Source organism: Seriola lalandi, unplaced genomic scaffold, assembly GCF_002814215.2.
Source record: "Seriola lalandi dorsalis isolate HSWRI2012SDOR001 ecotype SW California unplaced genomic scaffold, Sedor1 jcf7180002054256, whole genome shotgun sequence".
NCBI classification, from domain to species: domain Eukaryota; kingdom Metazoa; phylum Chordata; class Actinopteri; order Carangiformes; family Carangidae; genus Seriola; species Seriola lalandi.
Genome location: NW_019524809.1, coordinates 2,267,401 through 2,280,440, shown reverse-complemented (window position 1 = coordinate 2,280,440; position 13,040 = coordinate 2,267,401). Strand labels below are relative to the sequence as shown.

General features: G+C 41.1%; 1 protein-coding gene across 7 annotated transcripts in view; it reads left to right on the top strand.

The window, feature by feature from the left end:
* sipa1 (signal-induced proliferation-associated 1) overlaps window positions 1–13,040 on the top strand; it is a 33,781-nt gene that overhangs the window by 1,622 nt on the left and 19,119 nt on the right. Inside the window, exon 1 of one of the 7 annotated variants that reach the window (XM_087173599.1) lies at window positions 11,105–11,230. The exons of the other annotated variants lie outside the window; for them this stretch is intronic. The gene's annotated coding sequence lies outside the window, so the exon portion shown is untranslated. Of the gene's footprint in view, window positions 1–11,104; window positions 11,231–13,040 lie in introns of those variants that run through there. 7 annotated transcript variants of the gene reach the window in all.

The window sequence follows — 13,040 nt, the reverse complement described above, 5'->3', positions numbered from 1 at the left end:
CATCTCCCGACACTCACCCCCCACACCATCATCTTTCCTGTCTCTCTCCATTGTGTACTCTGCAACCGGGCAAGATTGTCCTAAAAACAGTGTTATGACATTGTGAAGGAGCCTCTGACAAACCTTGCTGAAACCTTGCTGTAGAGCGCTTGTGGCAGCAGGACTCAGAGATGAGGGCAAGGTGGAGGGAGAAGGAGAGGGGAGGGGAGGGATGGATGGATGGAGGGACACTGAGAGAATGAAAGAGAGACAGAGGGATGAGGAGATGCAGGAACAAAAAGAGGAGTAGGATTTATTCTGGATACATATTTTCAAAGACTAAAAAAGCCATTAGTCAGGGGGTGTGCAGGGGATTTGTGTGGATAAAGAGGATTGTAACACCACTGCATGTGATGTGCACAGACAATGATGGAATGGAGAGCCACAACCGGAATTGGGGTGTTGTTTTCAAGGTGGCAGAGAAAATGAGGGATGCGGGAGTCAGGCTCCCCCCCCCCCTCCTCACCCTCCTCACCCTCCTCACCCTCCTCACCACCCCACTGCACTCTCTAATTTGGGATGGGGCTGTGTGTTTACGAGACGTTTGGGTTTCAGGGGCTGGATAAGGCTGCTGAAGGGAAAAGAAAGGCAGGGATGGAGAGCTGTGGGGGGGGGTTTGGAGGGGGGAGAGAGAGAGAGACAAGCAGCAGCAGCTTACATAAGCCTGTGCACTCAAAGGACAGGCCATTTAATTTACATTGAGCCGCATGGTTCCTCATTCAATGTGGTGTTCACTGTGGTTGACATTAGCATTTTTAAATGATAGAATGCAGTTCGACTTGACATGATGGAAGGGGGTGCAATAACTGAATGTGACTTGACGGCATTGTGTTTGTGTGTTTGTGTTCCTGGTGAGACTGGCAGTAGAGTGGGATGTTTTTCATCAGGGTCAAGTTTGAATGTAGGGCTGTTGTTAGGTGTTTGTATGTATGAAAATCCACCATGTTTTACTTTACCCACAGTTAAGTGTGTAATGTCTGCATGAAGTGCATGGAGCCTTTTCCTCCTCAGCTCAGCTGCTGTCGACGTTTGTTCTGCTACCACCCGCTGTGTTCACAGTATGTATATTTCACATACACTATAACTTTAGAAAAGCTAAAAAAGCAGTTCCTACATTCAGAGTGTTTATGTGTTATTTGATAGAGCAGGTGCACAGAACATTTAATTTAAAAGCCCACTAATAAAAGAAAAACTAAAGCCTCTGTGAAGCATCATTAGCTATAATTTGCTTTGCTAACACCATAAAAACTTATAATAATTTTTTTAAATGTTTCATTAATTGCCCTCTCTCCTGAAAACATGTTTTCTAAGTCAGACTGTTGGAAATTCACTCTATTGGTAAAGTAGTTTAGCAATTAGCAGCAGCTGGTTTTCATTATTTTCTGTAATTGAATCACCTCCAACAGTTACATGTATGACAATTACATGTCTGCTTGCTATTACCAAGTAGTTTCAGCTCTTTTTGTGATGATAGATGTTTGGGCTGCAGCGAACAGTTATTTTCCTTTTTGATTAATATGTGGGTTGTTGTCTCAGTCGTATAGAAAATTGGAAAATAGTAAAAAAAAATCATATTTCCACTGAGCACAAATTGACATATTCACATCCCATGTTTTGTCCAAGCAGCAGACAGTTAGGAACTCACAACATGTCAGAAGCAAGAATTTTTGCTTGATAAATTACCAAAGATATTAATCAACTATCAAAATTAATTAATCGACTAGTTTGGATACTGTGACTTCCAGGATTTGAGTGCATTGTGGAGTCTGCTTTGATCTGGACACACTTGACACTTGCCGTTCAGTCCTCACGAAGTTTCTGCGTGAATGTAATGGGACTCAGTCTGTCGCTCCTCAGTCCAGCAGCAGGCGAACTGGAGGCGACACAGTCATTTGACACATTAAATATGTGAAACTCTGAACAAATCCAGAGTTTTTTTTGTTTTCCAAGGTCATAGATGGTCCATGAGCAAAAAATAGCTTATATGCATAAGGGTTCTGATTTTCTTTTTTTAGCACGATAATTTACAACCTCTGGGTGTCTTTTCCTAAGAGAGGTTTCCTCTGCGGAGCTCGTACTAATCCAGGATGAGTAGGAGGGGAGCGGAGTCAGGGGACTCTTGAATCGATCGTCCTACTTTTATTTCCTGCACCAAACAAGAGCCAAGAGAGCTTGACTCTATACATGTCATGTTGTGGATTCAGAAACAGTTCTCAGTCCTCATTGTCCAACAGAGAGGTAGAGCCATTAAAATGATCCTAAATATTCCCTCAGTCACTGTTCATGTCAACAGTAACCTGTCCATGTCAGAAATCATCATCATTGTTGTGAAACCAAATCATAAAAAAGATCCATGTTATCATTGTTTGTCTTTCGTAAAGGCAGGTGCAGAAGTGAGTAACCTTTGTGTGCTTTACACTGAAGAATGATGATGACAGTTTGTTAGCAGCATCATACAGTTGCGCAATACGACTGAGTCACTGTTAGGGCTGGTAGATCCAGGCTAATATATACTGAAGCAGTTTGTCTGCAGGATTTAAACTTTAGCTCACACTGTTTGTCCATTCTGTGTACAGAAAGATACTGTGGCTCCTAAAATTACTCCCCATCATCCACAGAGCATCAGTTCCAGCAAATAGATGACAGTCAACAATCAGCAGTTTTGGTTTGACATTAAGAGGAAAATGCACACTGCAAAGATGTTACTTCTGAAGGTGTGTGTGGTTTGCACTGCACCACACAAGAGGGTCCTTGTGTGTGCATCTGAACAACAAGTCCAACAAAACCTAGCATGGATATGAGCAAAGTGACTTTGTTTTTTCACTTAGTCATGGTGATTTAGATGAACATGTTGCAAGGTTACCAGGCAAATTTGGTTCTGCTCTGAGTCAGCATCAGATCATTCCTCTCATTTGGAGCCATTTTGCATGGCTACACCCTGGGAAGGCTCCCTGTGGGGGCTCAGTGAGGAAGGCAGTTGGACAGGCGGAGCCTTCCCCTCATCGGATGGCAGGATGCCGGCAGAGTAAGCCACTGGGTGTATCCTCTTAGCTCGTGCTTGGTTGTCACCTGGCCCCTGTTGGCCAGTGGTCTTAATGGAAGATCAGGCCTCATTGGTTTTGTCCAAGGCTGTTGCCCTTTTGTAACCATGCAGTGGTACTTATATTAGACAAAGTAGGATTGTACAACTGAGATAAATTAGTTTGACAAATATTCAGTGAGGATTTTATCATTTGAAGGAGTCAGTTTTCCTGAGCTACAGAATGTAGCATTGAATCACTTAAGATTGTACAACATCCGCTGTCTGCACGAAACAGTTTTGTTAAAAAAAATCACACATGGGAATAACAATCATTAATATCCCTTTGAAACCCCTCACAAAATCCACCAGCTGTTCAAGTGTGAGGTCAAGGATGTACAAAGAAATAGGTGCTTCAAGTACAAAGAACATAATAATTGCAGATGAATTATGTTTTAGACCCGTTGTAATAGTTTTCATAATCATTGTACCTTTTAGAGAAAGAGAGAAACTGAGCCAGGCATATCTAACAACAAAACCCTGATGTAATAGTCCTAAAATGTGTGGAAGTTGCTGTCTTCATGATACATGTTTATGTAAGCACCTGCTGTGAATACTTATGTTTCTTTCTGTTATATTTAGACAGCCCACATGAATAAAAGACACTCAACTGATTCCACATTCACATGTTATAAAATGCCTCCTTTCAGAAAAATATCGAAGCTTATTGTCCTTAATCACAATATTCCTCTCAGTTATGTCATACATACATTAAACCATTAAGCGGTGCAGTGGCCCTTTGTCATTGTTCTCATTGCTATTTCAGGAGAAGTGCACTCAATTGTATTTAGAGCCAGTGAAAGCAGACCAGGACCAGCCATTCATGCTTGCACCACGTCACTTCATCGCAATACTTAGTAGATAGATATCAAAAAGGCAGAAAACATCTCGCGCTTAGAGGAGTGTAAAGATACCTTCATGAAGGATATTCTATGCTCCGTCTAGTGCATGAAACATTAGAGATTATTAACATATTTGTTTTCCGACTGAAGGGCCTCTTTATTCTGACAAAACTATGAGGAGGAAGTTGCAACCTCAAGTGTTTCATTTTCATGTAGACATAGCTAATAAAGAAGTGAGAGGAGAGAGCAGTATGAGCAGATACCTTTCAGTGCTACGTTGTCTGTCTACGCTTACAGAGCCAAAGAGCAGCTGCACACAGGAAACTGACTCAGAGACGTGACCTCAGTTGCATGAAAGGGAAGGGAGCTGGAGGGGTGTCTCACATTTGCTTTGAAATTAAGTTCTGCCACACTTTCGCTTATACTTGGTCATTTTTATTAATGTGACACAAATATGTGCCTTGCAGTCAGAGCAGTTATGTGTCAATTTTATACCTTAGTAAAAAAAAAAAAAAAAAATTAGCGGCAGAAATAATAATAGCGGCTCCAGGCAACACTGATAAACTTTCAAATTGAGCAAGTTCTGTCTGTAATGGCTCAATGAATCATTTCATGCAACTCATTAGTGCACACAAGTCATTCACAGGATACATAGCAGTCTCTGGGTGTTTTCATTCAGGTGTAAAACCACAGACACAGACAGAACCTGTTAACTCTTGCGACCATAAGCTGCGCACATAGCATCACAGAAAAGCTAGTAAATCACCTGCTATCTGCATCATCATAGTTAGCATACTGGTGCATAAGCTGCTCCTTTTTATGTAGGTCAGAAGGTGGAGAGCTGCTGGTGTAAATGACACGAGGCCACCAGGCAGGAGGAGGGCTGTAAGAGGCAGCAAGTGCAGGTGTACAATGAGAATATTTTTTCACATTTTGATATTGATCATTTTTGGACTTATTATTTGTAACTAGCTTCAAGATAAATGTGCAGCAAATGTGCAAGATAATAGTTGCAGTGGATCCAACGCCGCACGACTGGTGTCCACCTCTTCCCCAGCCTTTTTTAAACCTTATTACAGAGTGCATATCATAGTTTTACACTTGCTTAGAATTCATTCAATATTAATATATTTTACCATGAAAAAATAAATAAATGAAAATGAAAGGAAAGAGAAAAAGGGGGAAGAAATACAAATAACAAGACTAACCACACACAGAGACTCCCCCCTCTCATTCAAGAAGTAACAGCTGTAATTTCCTCTCTACCTTGTAGGCCTTGATTTCTGTGTAAAAAGTGCGTGGACTAGCAGAAAAGCAGAAAGGATTGTTAATCGCCGATTTTACCGATGCCTGCGCTGTGAGAGTCAACAAGAGACAGAAGTCTATTTCTCCAAATAATGATAGCAATTTTTGTCCATTGAGATCATAATGGACATAGACTGAACTAGTGTAGCTTGTAAGTTTGATGGCAAGCATTTAGAGGTGGCCTTTCCTCGCTGCTGTACCCTCAAGTCATAAGCGACACTTATTGAGAGTAACTGAAGACAGCTTTCGGAGATTTGCTCCCATAAACAAAGATTTTCAACTGAGAAATGGGAATGAGTTTGGGCACCGTTGGCTCCGCAGCCATTTCGTGGGCACTGGGCTGTATTTCAGTGGACAATACAGAGAGAGAGGAAGCGGAGGAGGTCAGTGTCTCTTCCTCTGAAAGTAGAAAAAGGTAAGGTAACAGTTCAGAGGGCTATTAAAGCAAAATCGTACAATTTCTTTTCTTCTGCCTCAGAGCTGCTTACACAGATGAAGCAGGGGTAACAGTGAACCGTTGAGCTCAACATAATAGATACAGTCATGAAGCTGAGGGTCAGTTCCTTTCCCTGTCACACACGCCCACACATGCGCACACACATGGCGGTCGCAGAGGGACAGCTGCTCTTCCTGTCACTGTGTGGACAGTGGGCCACATCTTTAAAGGCTTGGACACTGTTTCATAGAGTCAGCAAAGGCACACAAAAGACACACATGCACTCAAACCATGTCTCATGTTTGGGCCTCAAAACTCTCTGTCTGCCCCTCCCTCCGTCACACACATGGCCTGCCACAAGGTGTATTTTCAGATACACAGGAAGTGGCAGTGCTCTGCCAACACACAGTGTTGATGTCATGGCAAATAACACGTCAAACAATAGCCCGAGTTAGTTACTTTCTTTTACTGTGGCAGAACAGCACGTAGATTATGTTGGAAACAATAGCGCCTGAAATGATATTTTAGAGTGCATCGCTTTTAGGTTGTACTATTTATTAGAAGAGGAAGTTAGGTTTTAATATGGACAATACTATAGAAGGACCTTTTTTTGAGCATACTTCCTCTTTGCATTTATTGAAAGGGGAGGTTCACTGATTATGCATCCGCTGTGATCAAAAAATAATACAAAACAATATGTACATGCACTGATTTGTGAAACTCTCTGCTCTGAGTCCCAGTGACAGTGTCTGACTCTTCAACACTGCAGAAGCTTGTTTTTTTTAGTACAACCCAGTTTCGTCACAAAAGCAAAAGCAAAAAAAATAAAGAACTGAAACTGGACCCACATAAAGCACTTGTTTGATGACCTCAAACATATTGGTTTACTGTAAGCCACACATGCACAAAGAAGTCAGACACAGTCTATATGAATCATAACTAATCAGCTCCAGTTTGTGTGTGTCTGGGTGCATCCCTGATGGTTCAAGAGTGGACAACCAACCAATGAATAATTAACATCTTGGTAACCCTCGCCCCCTTTCGCCCAGACTCTTTAATAATGTATTAGGCAGAAGACTTATTTTCAATTTTTGAAGGACACATTTAAAGGAGGGCAGCGCTCTCCTTGAAATTAAAGTTATTTGATTGTGCGGATATGATGCTTTATCCTACTGTACAGCCCAGGGGGAGGTTTGACCTCCACATGCAACCATAACAACAGTGCCATACAGCAGAGCTGATGCAGACAAAGACAGCATTTTACTGACCCTTTTTGCTGATTGGTCCTTTTACAGAAAAAGGCATTCAACATTTCCACTAGTTGAAATATTTTCCAGACTTTCTCCAGACTTTTTGGAGCTAATCATGGCCCTTCCTCTGAAATAGGACAAGGCTTTTTTTTCCACATTTCACAAACAACATGTTAGGAGGGGAAAGCCCATTGTCACTGTATCCTTAAAAGATCCAGTTGTCATCAGTATGCTGTAACATAACTGACAATAGAAAACTAAAAGAGGACAGGTGTAGTGATTGCTTTCTGTTTTCTGTGTTGCAATGCTTGAGTCGTATGTGAAGGAAATAACAGCCAACACTGTCTTTAAATGAAGCTGCTGTTCTGTTATCTGTCATCATCACCTTGAAGTGCTGTGAAAACATTATTAGAGCAAGAATTCAAAAAGCAACAGTCAAAGTCTCTCCACTAGTGATGCTACGTGCATAATATATAAGGAAAAAAAAATATGTGGAGAATTGCAGGGAAATTAATGATTATTAATGACAGGATCAAACTGTGGGTTACGGTCGCACTTACTAGCAAGAGAGCCAGTCTCTGTCACTGCAAAATATGCTCACATCAATAGCAGAGAGTCTTCAAAAACCTGCTCTTTTTCCTGCCTTGACAGCACCCCCACACCCACCCCCCGCCATTTTTTTTTTTTTTTTTTTTTAAATCGGCCCATTGAGCACCAGGTGCCAGAGATGCCGGCTTACATGTCTGTGGGGACCAATAGCTCTGACTGACGTCCGCAAACTGTTCGAATGAAAAAGGGAGATAAAACACATTACAAAAAAGAGAGTGCTGCAGTACCATCCACTTAGCAGCCTCTGGACTTGGCCCAGTTCACTGTCCGCAGTGTGGTGAAGGGGAGGGGAGGGGGGGTTGTATGGTGGGGGAGATTGAGAATGCCTAAAGCGAGTGTTTGGCGTTTTCTGAATCCGATTCAGTCACATTAATACACATTAACGCGTTGCAACCAGCTCGGTTCAGAGTCACACATTCAGTAGCAAAGCAGGGATGCAACCTGATCTCATATGTAACAGGGTTGCAAGGGGATCAATAATGAGAGTGAGACTGAGTCTGGCTTTAAATTTCCCAAAATCAATCACTATTAGGGAGTTGATTTAGACCCTGTGGTTAAGAAATCGGCAAGTTGGCTTTTAACTATAAGGATAGACGGTGACACTTGAGCAGCTGACCTCCACACTGTGAAGCAGGACATTTAAAAGGCTTTCTAAGAAAATGCCTGAACTAAAGGAAATATTCACTGAAGTGCATTAACATGTCACCAGATGCTGTTGTTAGTGGTGAATCTTTACGTATCATTCTTAATGTCATGTGTCAACAACAATCTTCTGCTTTGAAAGACTGATTGCATAATATGTAGAGGCATGCAGTGTGTTTCACAACTTTAATCTTCATTTCTGAGAGAGACACAAGCACAACATTATGGTGCAAATCTAAATAGTTTCTGCAACGTGATGTGAGCGATGTGATTGGGTTGATAAGGCTGTAGAAAGAGCACAACTTTTGTCACTGATCACATCTAATTGCTGCTAAGCTGTTAAGCCGATTTCCACAGCTTCACCTGAAGGGAAACCAGATCAGATCTCAATCGCCTGCATCAGGGCACGGTCTTTCTTTTACCATTAAATACTTCAAACGACTGCACCATCAACGTTGATTATGACCACGTGAGCTGAGTTTAAGTTGACTTCATTTACTGGCAGAAAGCAAATAACTGCTCATTCATGCTGCAGTGTGGCCCGTCTGCTGTAGTGGTGGAAGTGTTCGGTAGAAACGATGACGACACCCATCCTCTCAGGGTTCAAAAGTCAGTCATCTCTTCCTGTTTCACAGGACGCAGACCTTGCACGAGCCAATGCAAAATAAGTCAAGCGGCCATGACTTCCCCAAAACAGTGCATGTTTAATACAACTCTCCTCTGGCTCCAGTTTGTGTCCTGACATTGTACACCAGAGGCCCGTTAACCTTGTTCTGGGCTTGATGTGGAAGTGGACCTCATTTACTGTTGTCAGTTAAACCAAACATATACCCTGGGCCGTCATAGCTCTTCAAAGTCAATCTGGTGCAAAAAGAACAAAGGACAGTAGACAAAGAGATATAATCCTTAAAAGCAGATCAAATGATGCTGCTCCACAGTCTCATTTCACATTTCCTTTTCTGCTCCAAGGGTTTCAGGTACATCTTTAACTTTTGGTGATGAGAACTCAACACTCTCATTACATCTGATGGACACAGGAGCTCAGCACACAAATAGATTTTTCATTACTAAAATAAAGTCTACTTCATCTGCACTATGTGAACTCATTATTGTCCACTGGCTGAGTTTTAAGCTCTGAGATGCAGGATTAAACACTGCTGTCTACATGCATTATTGAGTTTCTCTGGTGTGCAGACTGGCTCTGGTACTGTGAGGGGATCTGCAGAGGACAGCAGCCTCCCAGTGGTCTTAGTGGATTCTTCAAATCTGTAAAAAAAAAAAAAAAAATCCTGGAGAGCATCGGCTGCATGTCTTTGCCATCTCTTCTGGTCCTGAGGCAGAAGAGAGAAACAAAGCAACTTTTATTATGCTTATTATTTTTAATTGATTGAACATTTGCACAGCAGGGTGGAACTATATGCACAAAAAATCATATTGAAATGATTTTGGCAGATATTTTGCGATTGTAATATGAGTCATGATTTCAGTTGAAATAGTAATTTCTGGATTTTATTTTCACTGAAAAAAATATAAAAATGATGATGATGTGATTTTTGTCGGGTCTTGTGCCAGCAGAGCATGTTCCCTTACATCTGGAGAACATGGGTTATGGGCTGAGACATGTCTGCTTCACCACAATGCTTGATTTATGTTATGCTGTGGCACATTTGACTTTTTTCTTTAAATTGAAGCTCCTGCAATTTGGATATTGCACTTGGAATCATATTATTAATCAACTTCAGTCAGTGTGGATCAAGGGCAGGAGAATGACCAAGTGAAGCATTTCTTTAGATCGCTGAGACACAGATGACGGATGGAAATATCAGTTAAGTGCACATACAACAACTACAAGACAACATAGATCATGGAGATATAAGTCATGCCAAAAATGTTGTAAACTCTCCTTAAAGCCATTTACTCAAAGTTGTTGCTGCTAACCAGCCCAGAGAATGGTCAAATTTCTGTTGATGTGATGGTAGAGTTGTGTCTCCAGGAGCATCAGGGGTCATGCATGGTTTCCATCATCTCATACACTGACTGACATTTGAGAAATATGTGTGCACCATGGATGTGGGGAGTGCAACCAACTATAACTGTATTTGCTCCTTTATACGAGAGAAAGGATAGTTGATAGGTGCTGCTACTTCATATCATCCTAAAACAATTTCAATCGCAGTGATCTCCGAATGGACAGAGACCAAATGTCTTATGTTTTAGTTCTATGTACTTATTATGTTAGAAAGTGATTAAACTGCCTCACAGTGTGTCAGTAACATTTGGCTGTTGATCTTCTTTAGTTTGAGGCTTCACATTTAGCACATGATCATTTCAGTTCAACCATGCCATCCAGTTTCAAACTGTTCTGGAAACTGTTTTTAAACTAGTGAGATGCAGCATCATCAGTCAAAAAGCCATGCATGTTTGCAATCAGAGCACAATCAGCTGTATTGTACCTTTTGAAAAAAGCGCTTTCCGTTGCTGTTTATTGTTTCAAGCTTTCATAATATCCTTAAGTTCTGTTTTATTGCCACTCAGTCAGCCCTGCTGTTACAAAATGATCCATTTTTGAACATATTAGGGTTTGGTTTAAGCCAGATTGATCTGCGATTGTAAGATTATTCAGATAGATGTATCCTGGGAAAACATTAAGTAAGTTATCAATAATTGATGTTGGGTTTTTTGTAGGAAAGTATTTTTTTGGCTCAAGAGGTAGTTGTTTAAATGATGAAACCTCACTTGTTTTGTGTTTAGAGGATGTACAGTGCAATGACGTTCATTTCATAGTTTACTGACAAAAAAACAATGGCGCCAGATAAATTCAGCAGAAACTTGAGGGGGCAGGGACAAAACACACAGTTCCTCTTCACTTTGTGCATCTACGTAAGGTGTATCAGACACTTCTCTATAACAGAACCACAGAGAGGACTCTCTATTCAGAGAGAGGTCACTTTTGAAGGAGTTACTAATATATATTTCAAACACTAGTCTGGATCTAGTGAAGATCTGAATATGGCACACATCGGACATGGTAAGAAAATGACTTGTCTTGCTTTTTAAAACAATTGGCTTCTTCCCATGAATTAAACTATTTCAGATACTAAGATTTTCTGTTTCTGCCCTTGATTATGATTCAAAAGGAATGTGTTTATTATCCTCACACAGTGGTAAACACAGATGAAAAGTATAGTACTGGATAGATGCTGGAACACCAGACAGATTATGTAGATGTGAATCATGCGAATGATTTGGTGATCCAAGTTCTGTGCTGTTCCTCTTGAAATCTGGTTAAAATTCAGTTCGCACTAATTAAGAACCTAAAAAAACTGAGAATATTTAGTCCTTAGTTTTCTTTAGGTAACAGTAGTGTAGTGATCAGGTACTGGTACTAAGGAACCACAGAAACTAATTAGGAACTAAAAGATTTTTTCCCACGTTGCAAGCATGAGGCTTTGAGACGATCTTCTGGCATCACTGGTATCAAACAAGTCTCTGTACAGATTCATTTACTTTTATATTTTCCTGCAACCTTCATCCTGCAGCCACTAAACCCATTTAGATCTATGCGTACAGCGTCTATACAATATATGTATTTGGTATTCAGGAGCTGAGATATGAATGAACTTAAAACGATTCAGTCAACCAATCCTCCTGTGTTTTACAAGCAGGCAGTTAAATCATGACAGGATCATTGCTCCGCCTCGTTTGTCCTTGTTTCCTGGTTGGAGTAAACAGCATGAGCAAGGTCACTGTCGCAGACGTCATCAGTCGTGGGCTCGTTTGACAAAAATGAAATGATTTCACCCTCTGAGTAGAGTAAACAGGTTTATTATAAAACACTGGTGGACTGGATACCACATCGAGAGAGGGTGGCACCAGACTGGTTACTATGGAAACAAGGACTGATTCATGGGTTGGGGTCTTAAGAAGCTCAGGAATATGTGATTTGCACAAAGGTAGTGAGTGATTAGTGTCCAAGCTCAACCCTCGCTGTGCTGGTTGAGAGCAGGAGTGTTTCTAGTCGACCCTGGAAGTTCAGTTTGTTGTTGGAACAACATGAAAGCAATCTGTGATTTCTGGAAAAAAAAAAAAAGAACCTGCTGCCAATAATCTACACTCCCACTTTGAGACAGCAGAGAAAATTGATTGCTCACACTTTTTCGAGGCATTGTGGAACATGCAGATGATGTTGCAGCTAATGATTGCAGATAGGCGTAGACAAACATCCATTGTGCCCACATGGGTGATGATGTGTTAGATCGTTTGAGGGTTCCCAGGAAGAAACATGAGCAGGGTGTTAATGTCAGCAGCCCTGGCACCATATAGATGGTGCATAGAGGCTGCTCTGTGTGAACCAGCGCTTGTGTGTCAGATGGGAAACCACACATGGCAGGAAATGTCGTGAATTGACCACTTTATAGTACAATGTTCCACATATAGTTCAGTCATATAGGACCATGGCTCTATATAAACATTGGACACTCATTCATTCTGCACATGTACATATGTTAAGAAATGTATATGTAAAAATGTGATCAAATTTGACATTTTTGGATAACTAGGTAGGTTTGCACTGAGGGGATTTGGACTCATGGCCCTTCAGACAGATTTTTGTGAACTGAATGTTTCTTTTAATGTGCTACCTGTCCTCAGATGTTGCAAATTTCAAGCTCTCCTGGGGGAATTGTGCACTCAGGGATGGTCTGTGTCAGCTTGTCTCAGTGTACTACGTGAGCAGACCAACCACCACCAAAATAAAAAGCACACAAATGTTAAACTTTAAACACGATTGTTTGAAATGACAATACTGGCTGTTGGGACATAAATTATCTGAGGATAAA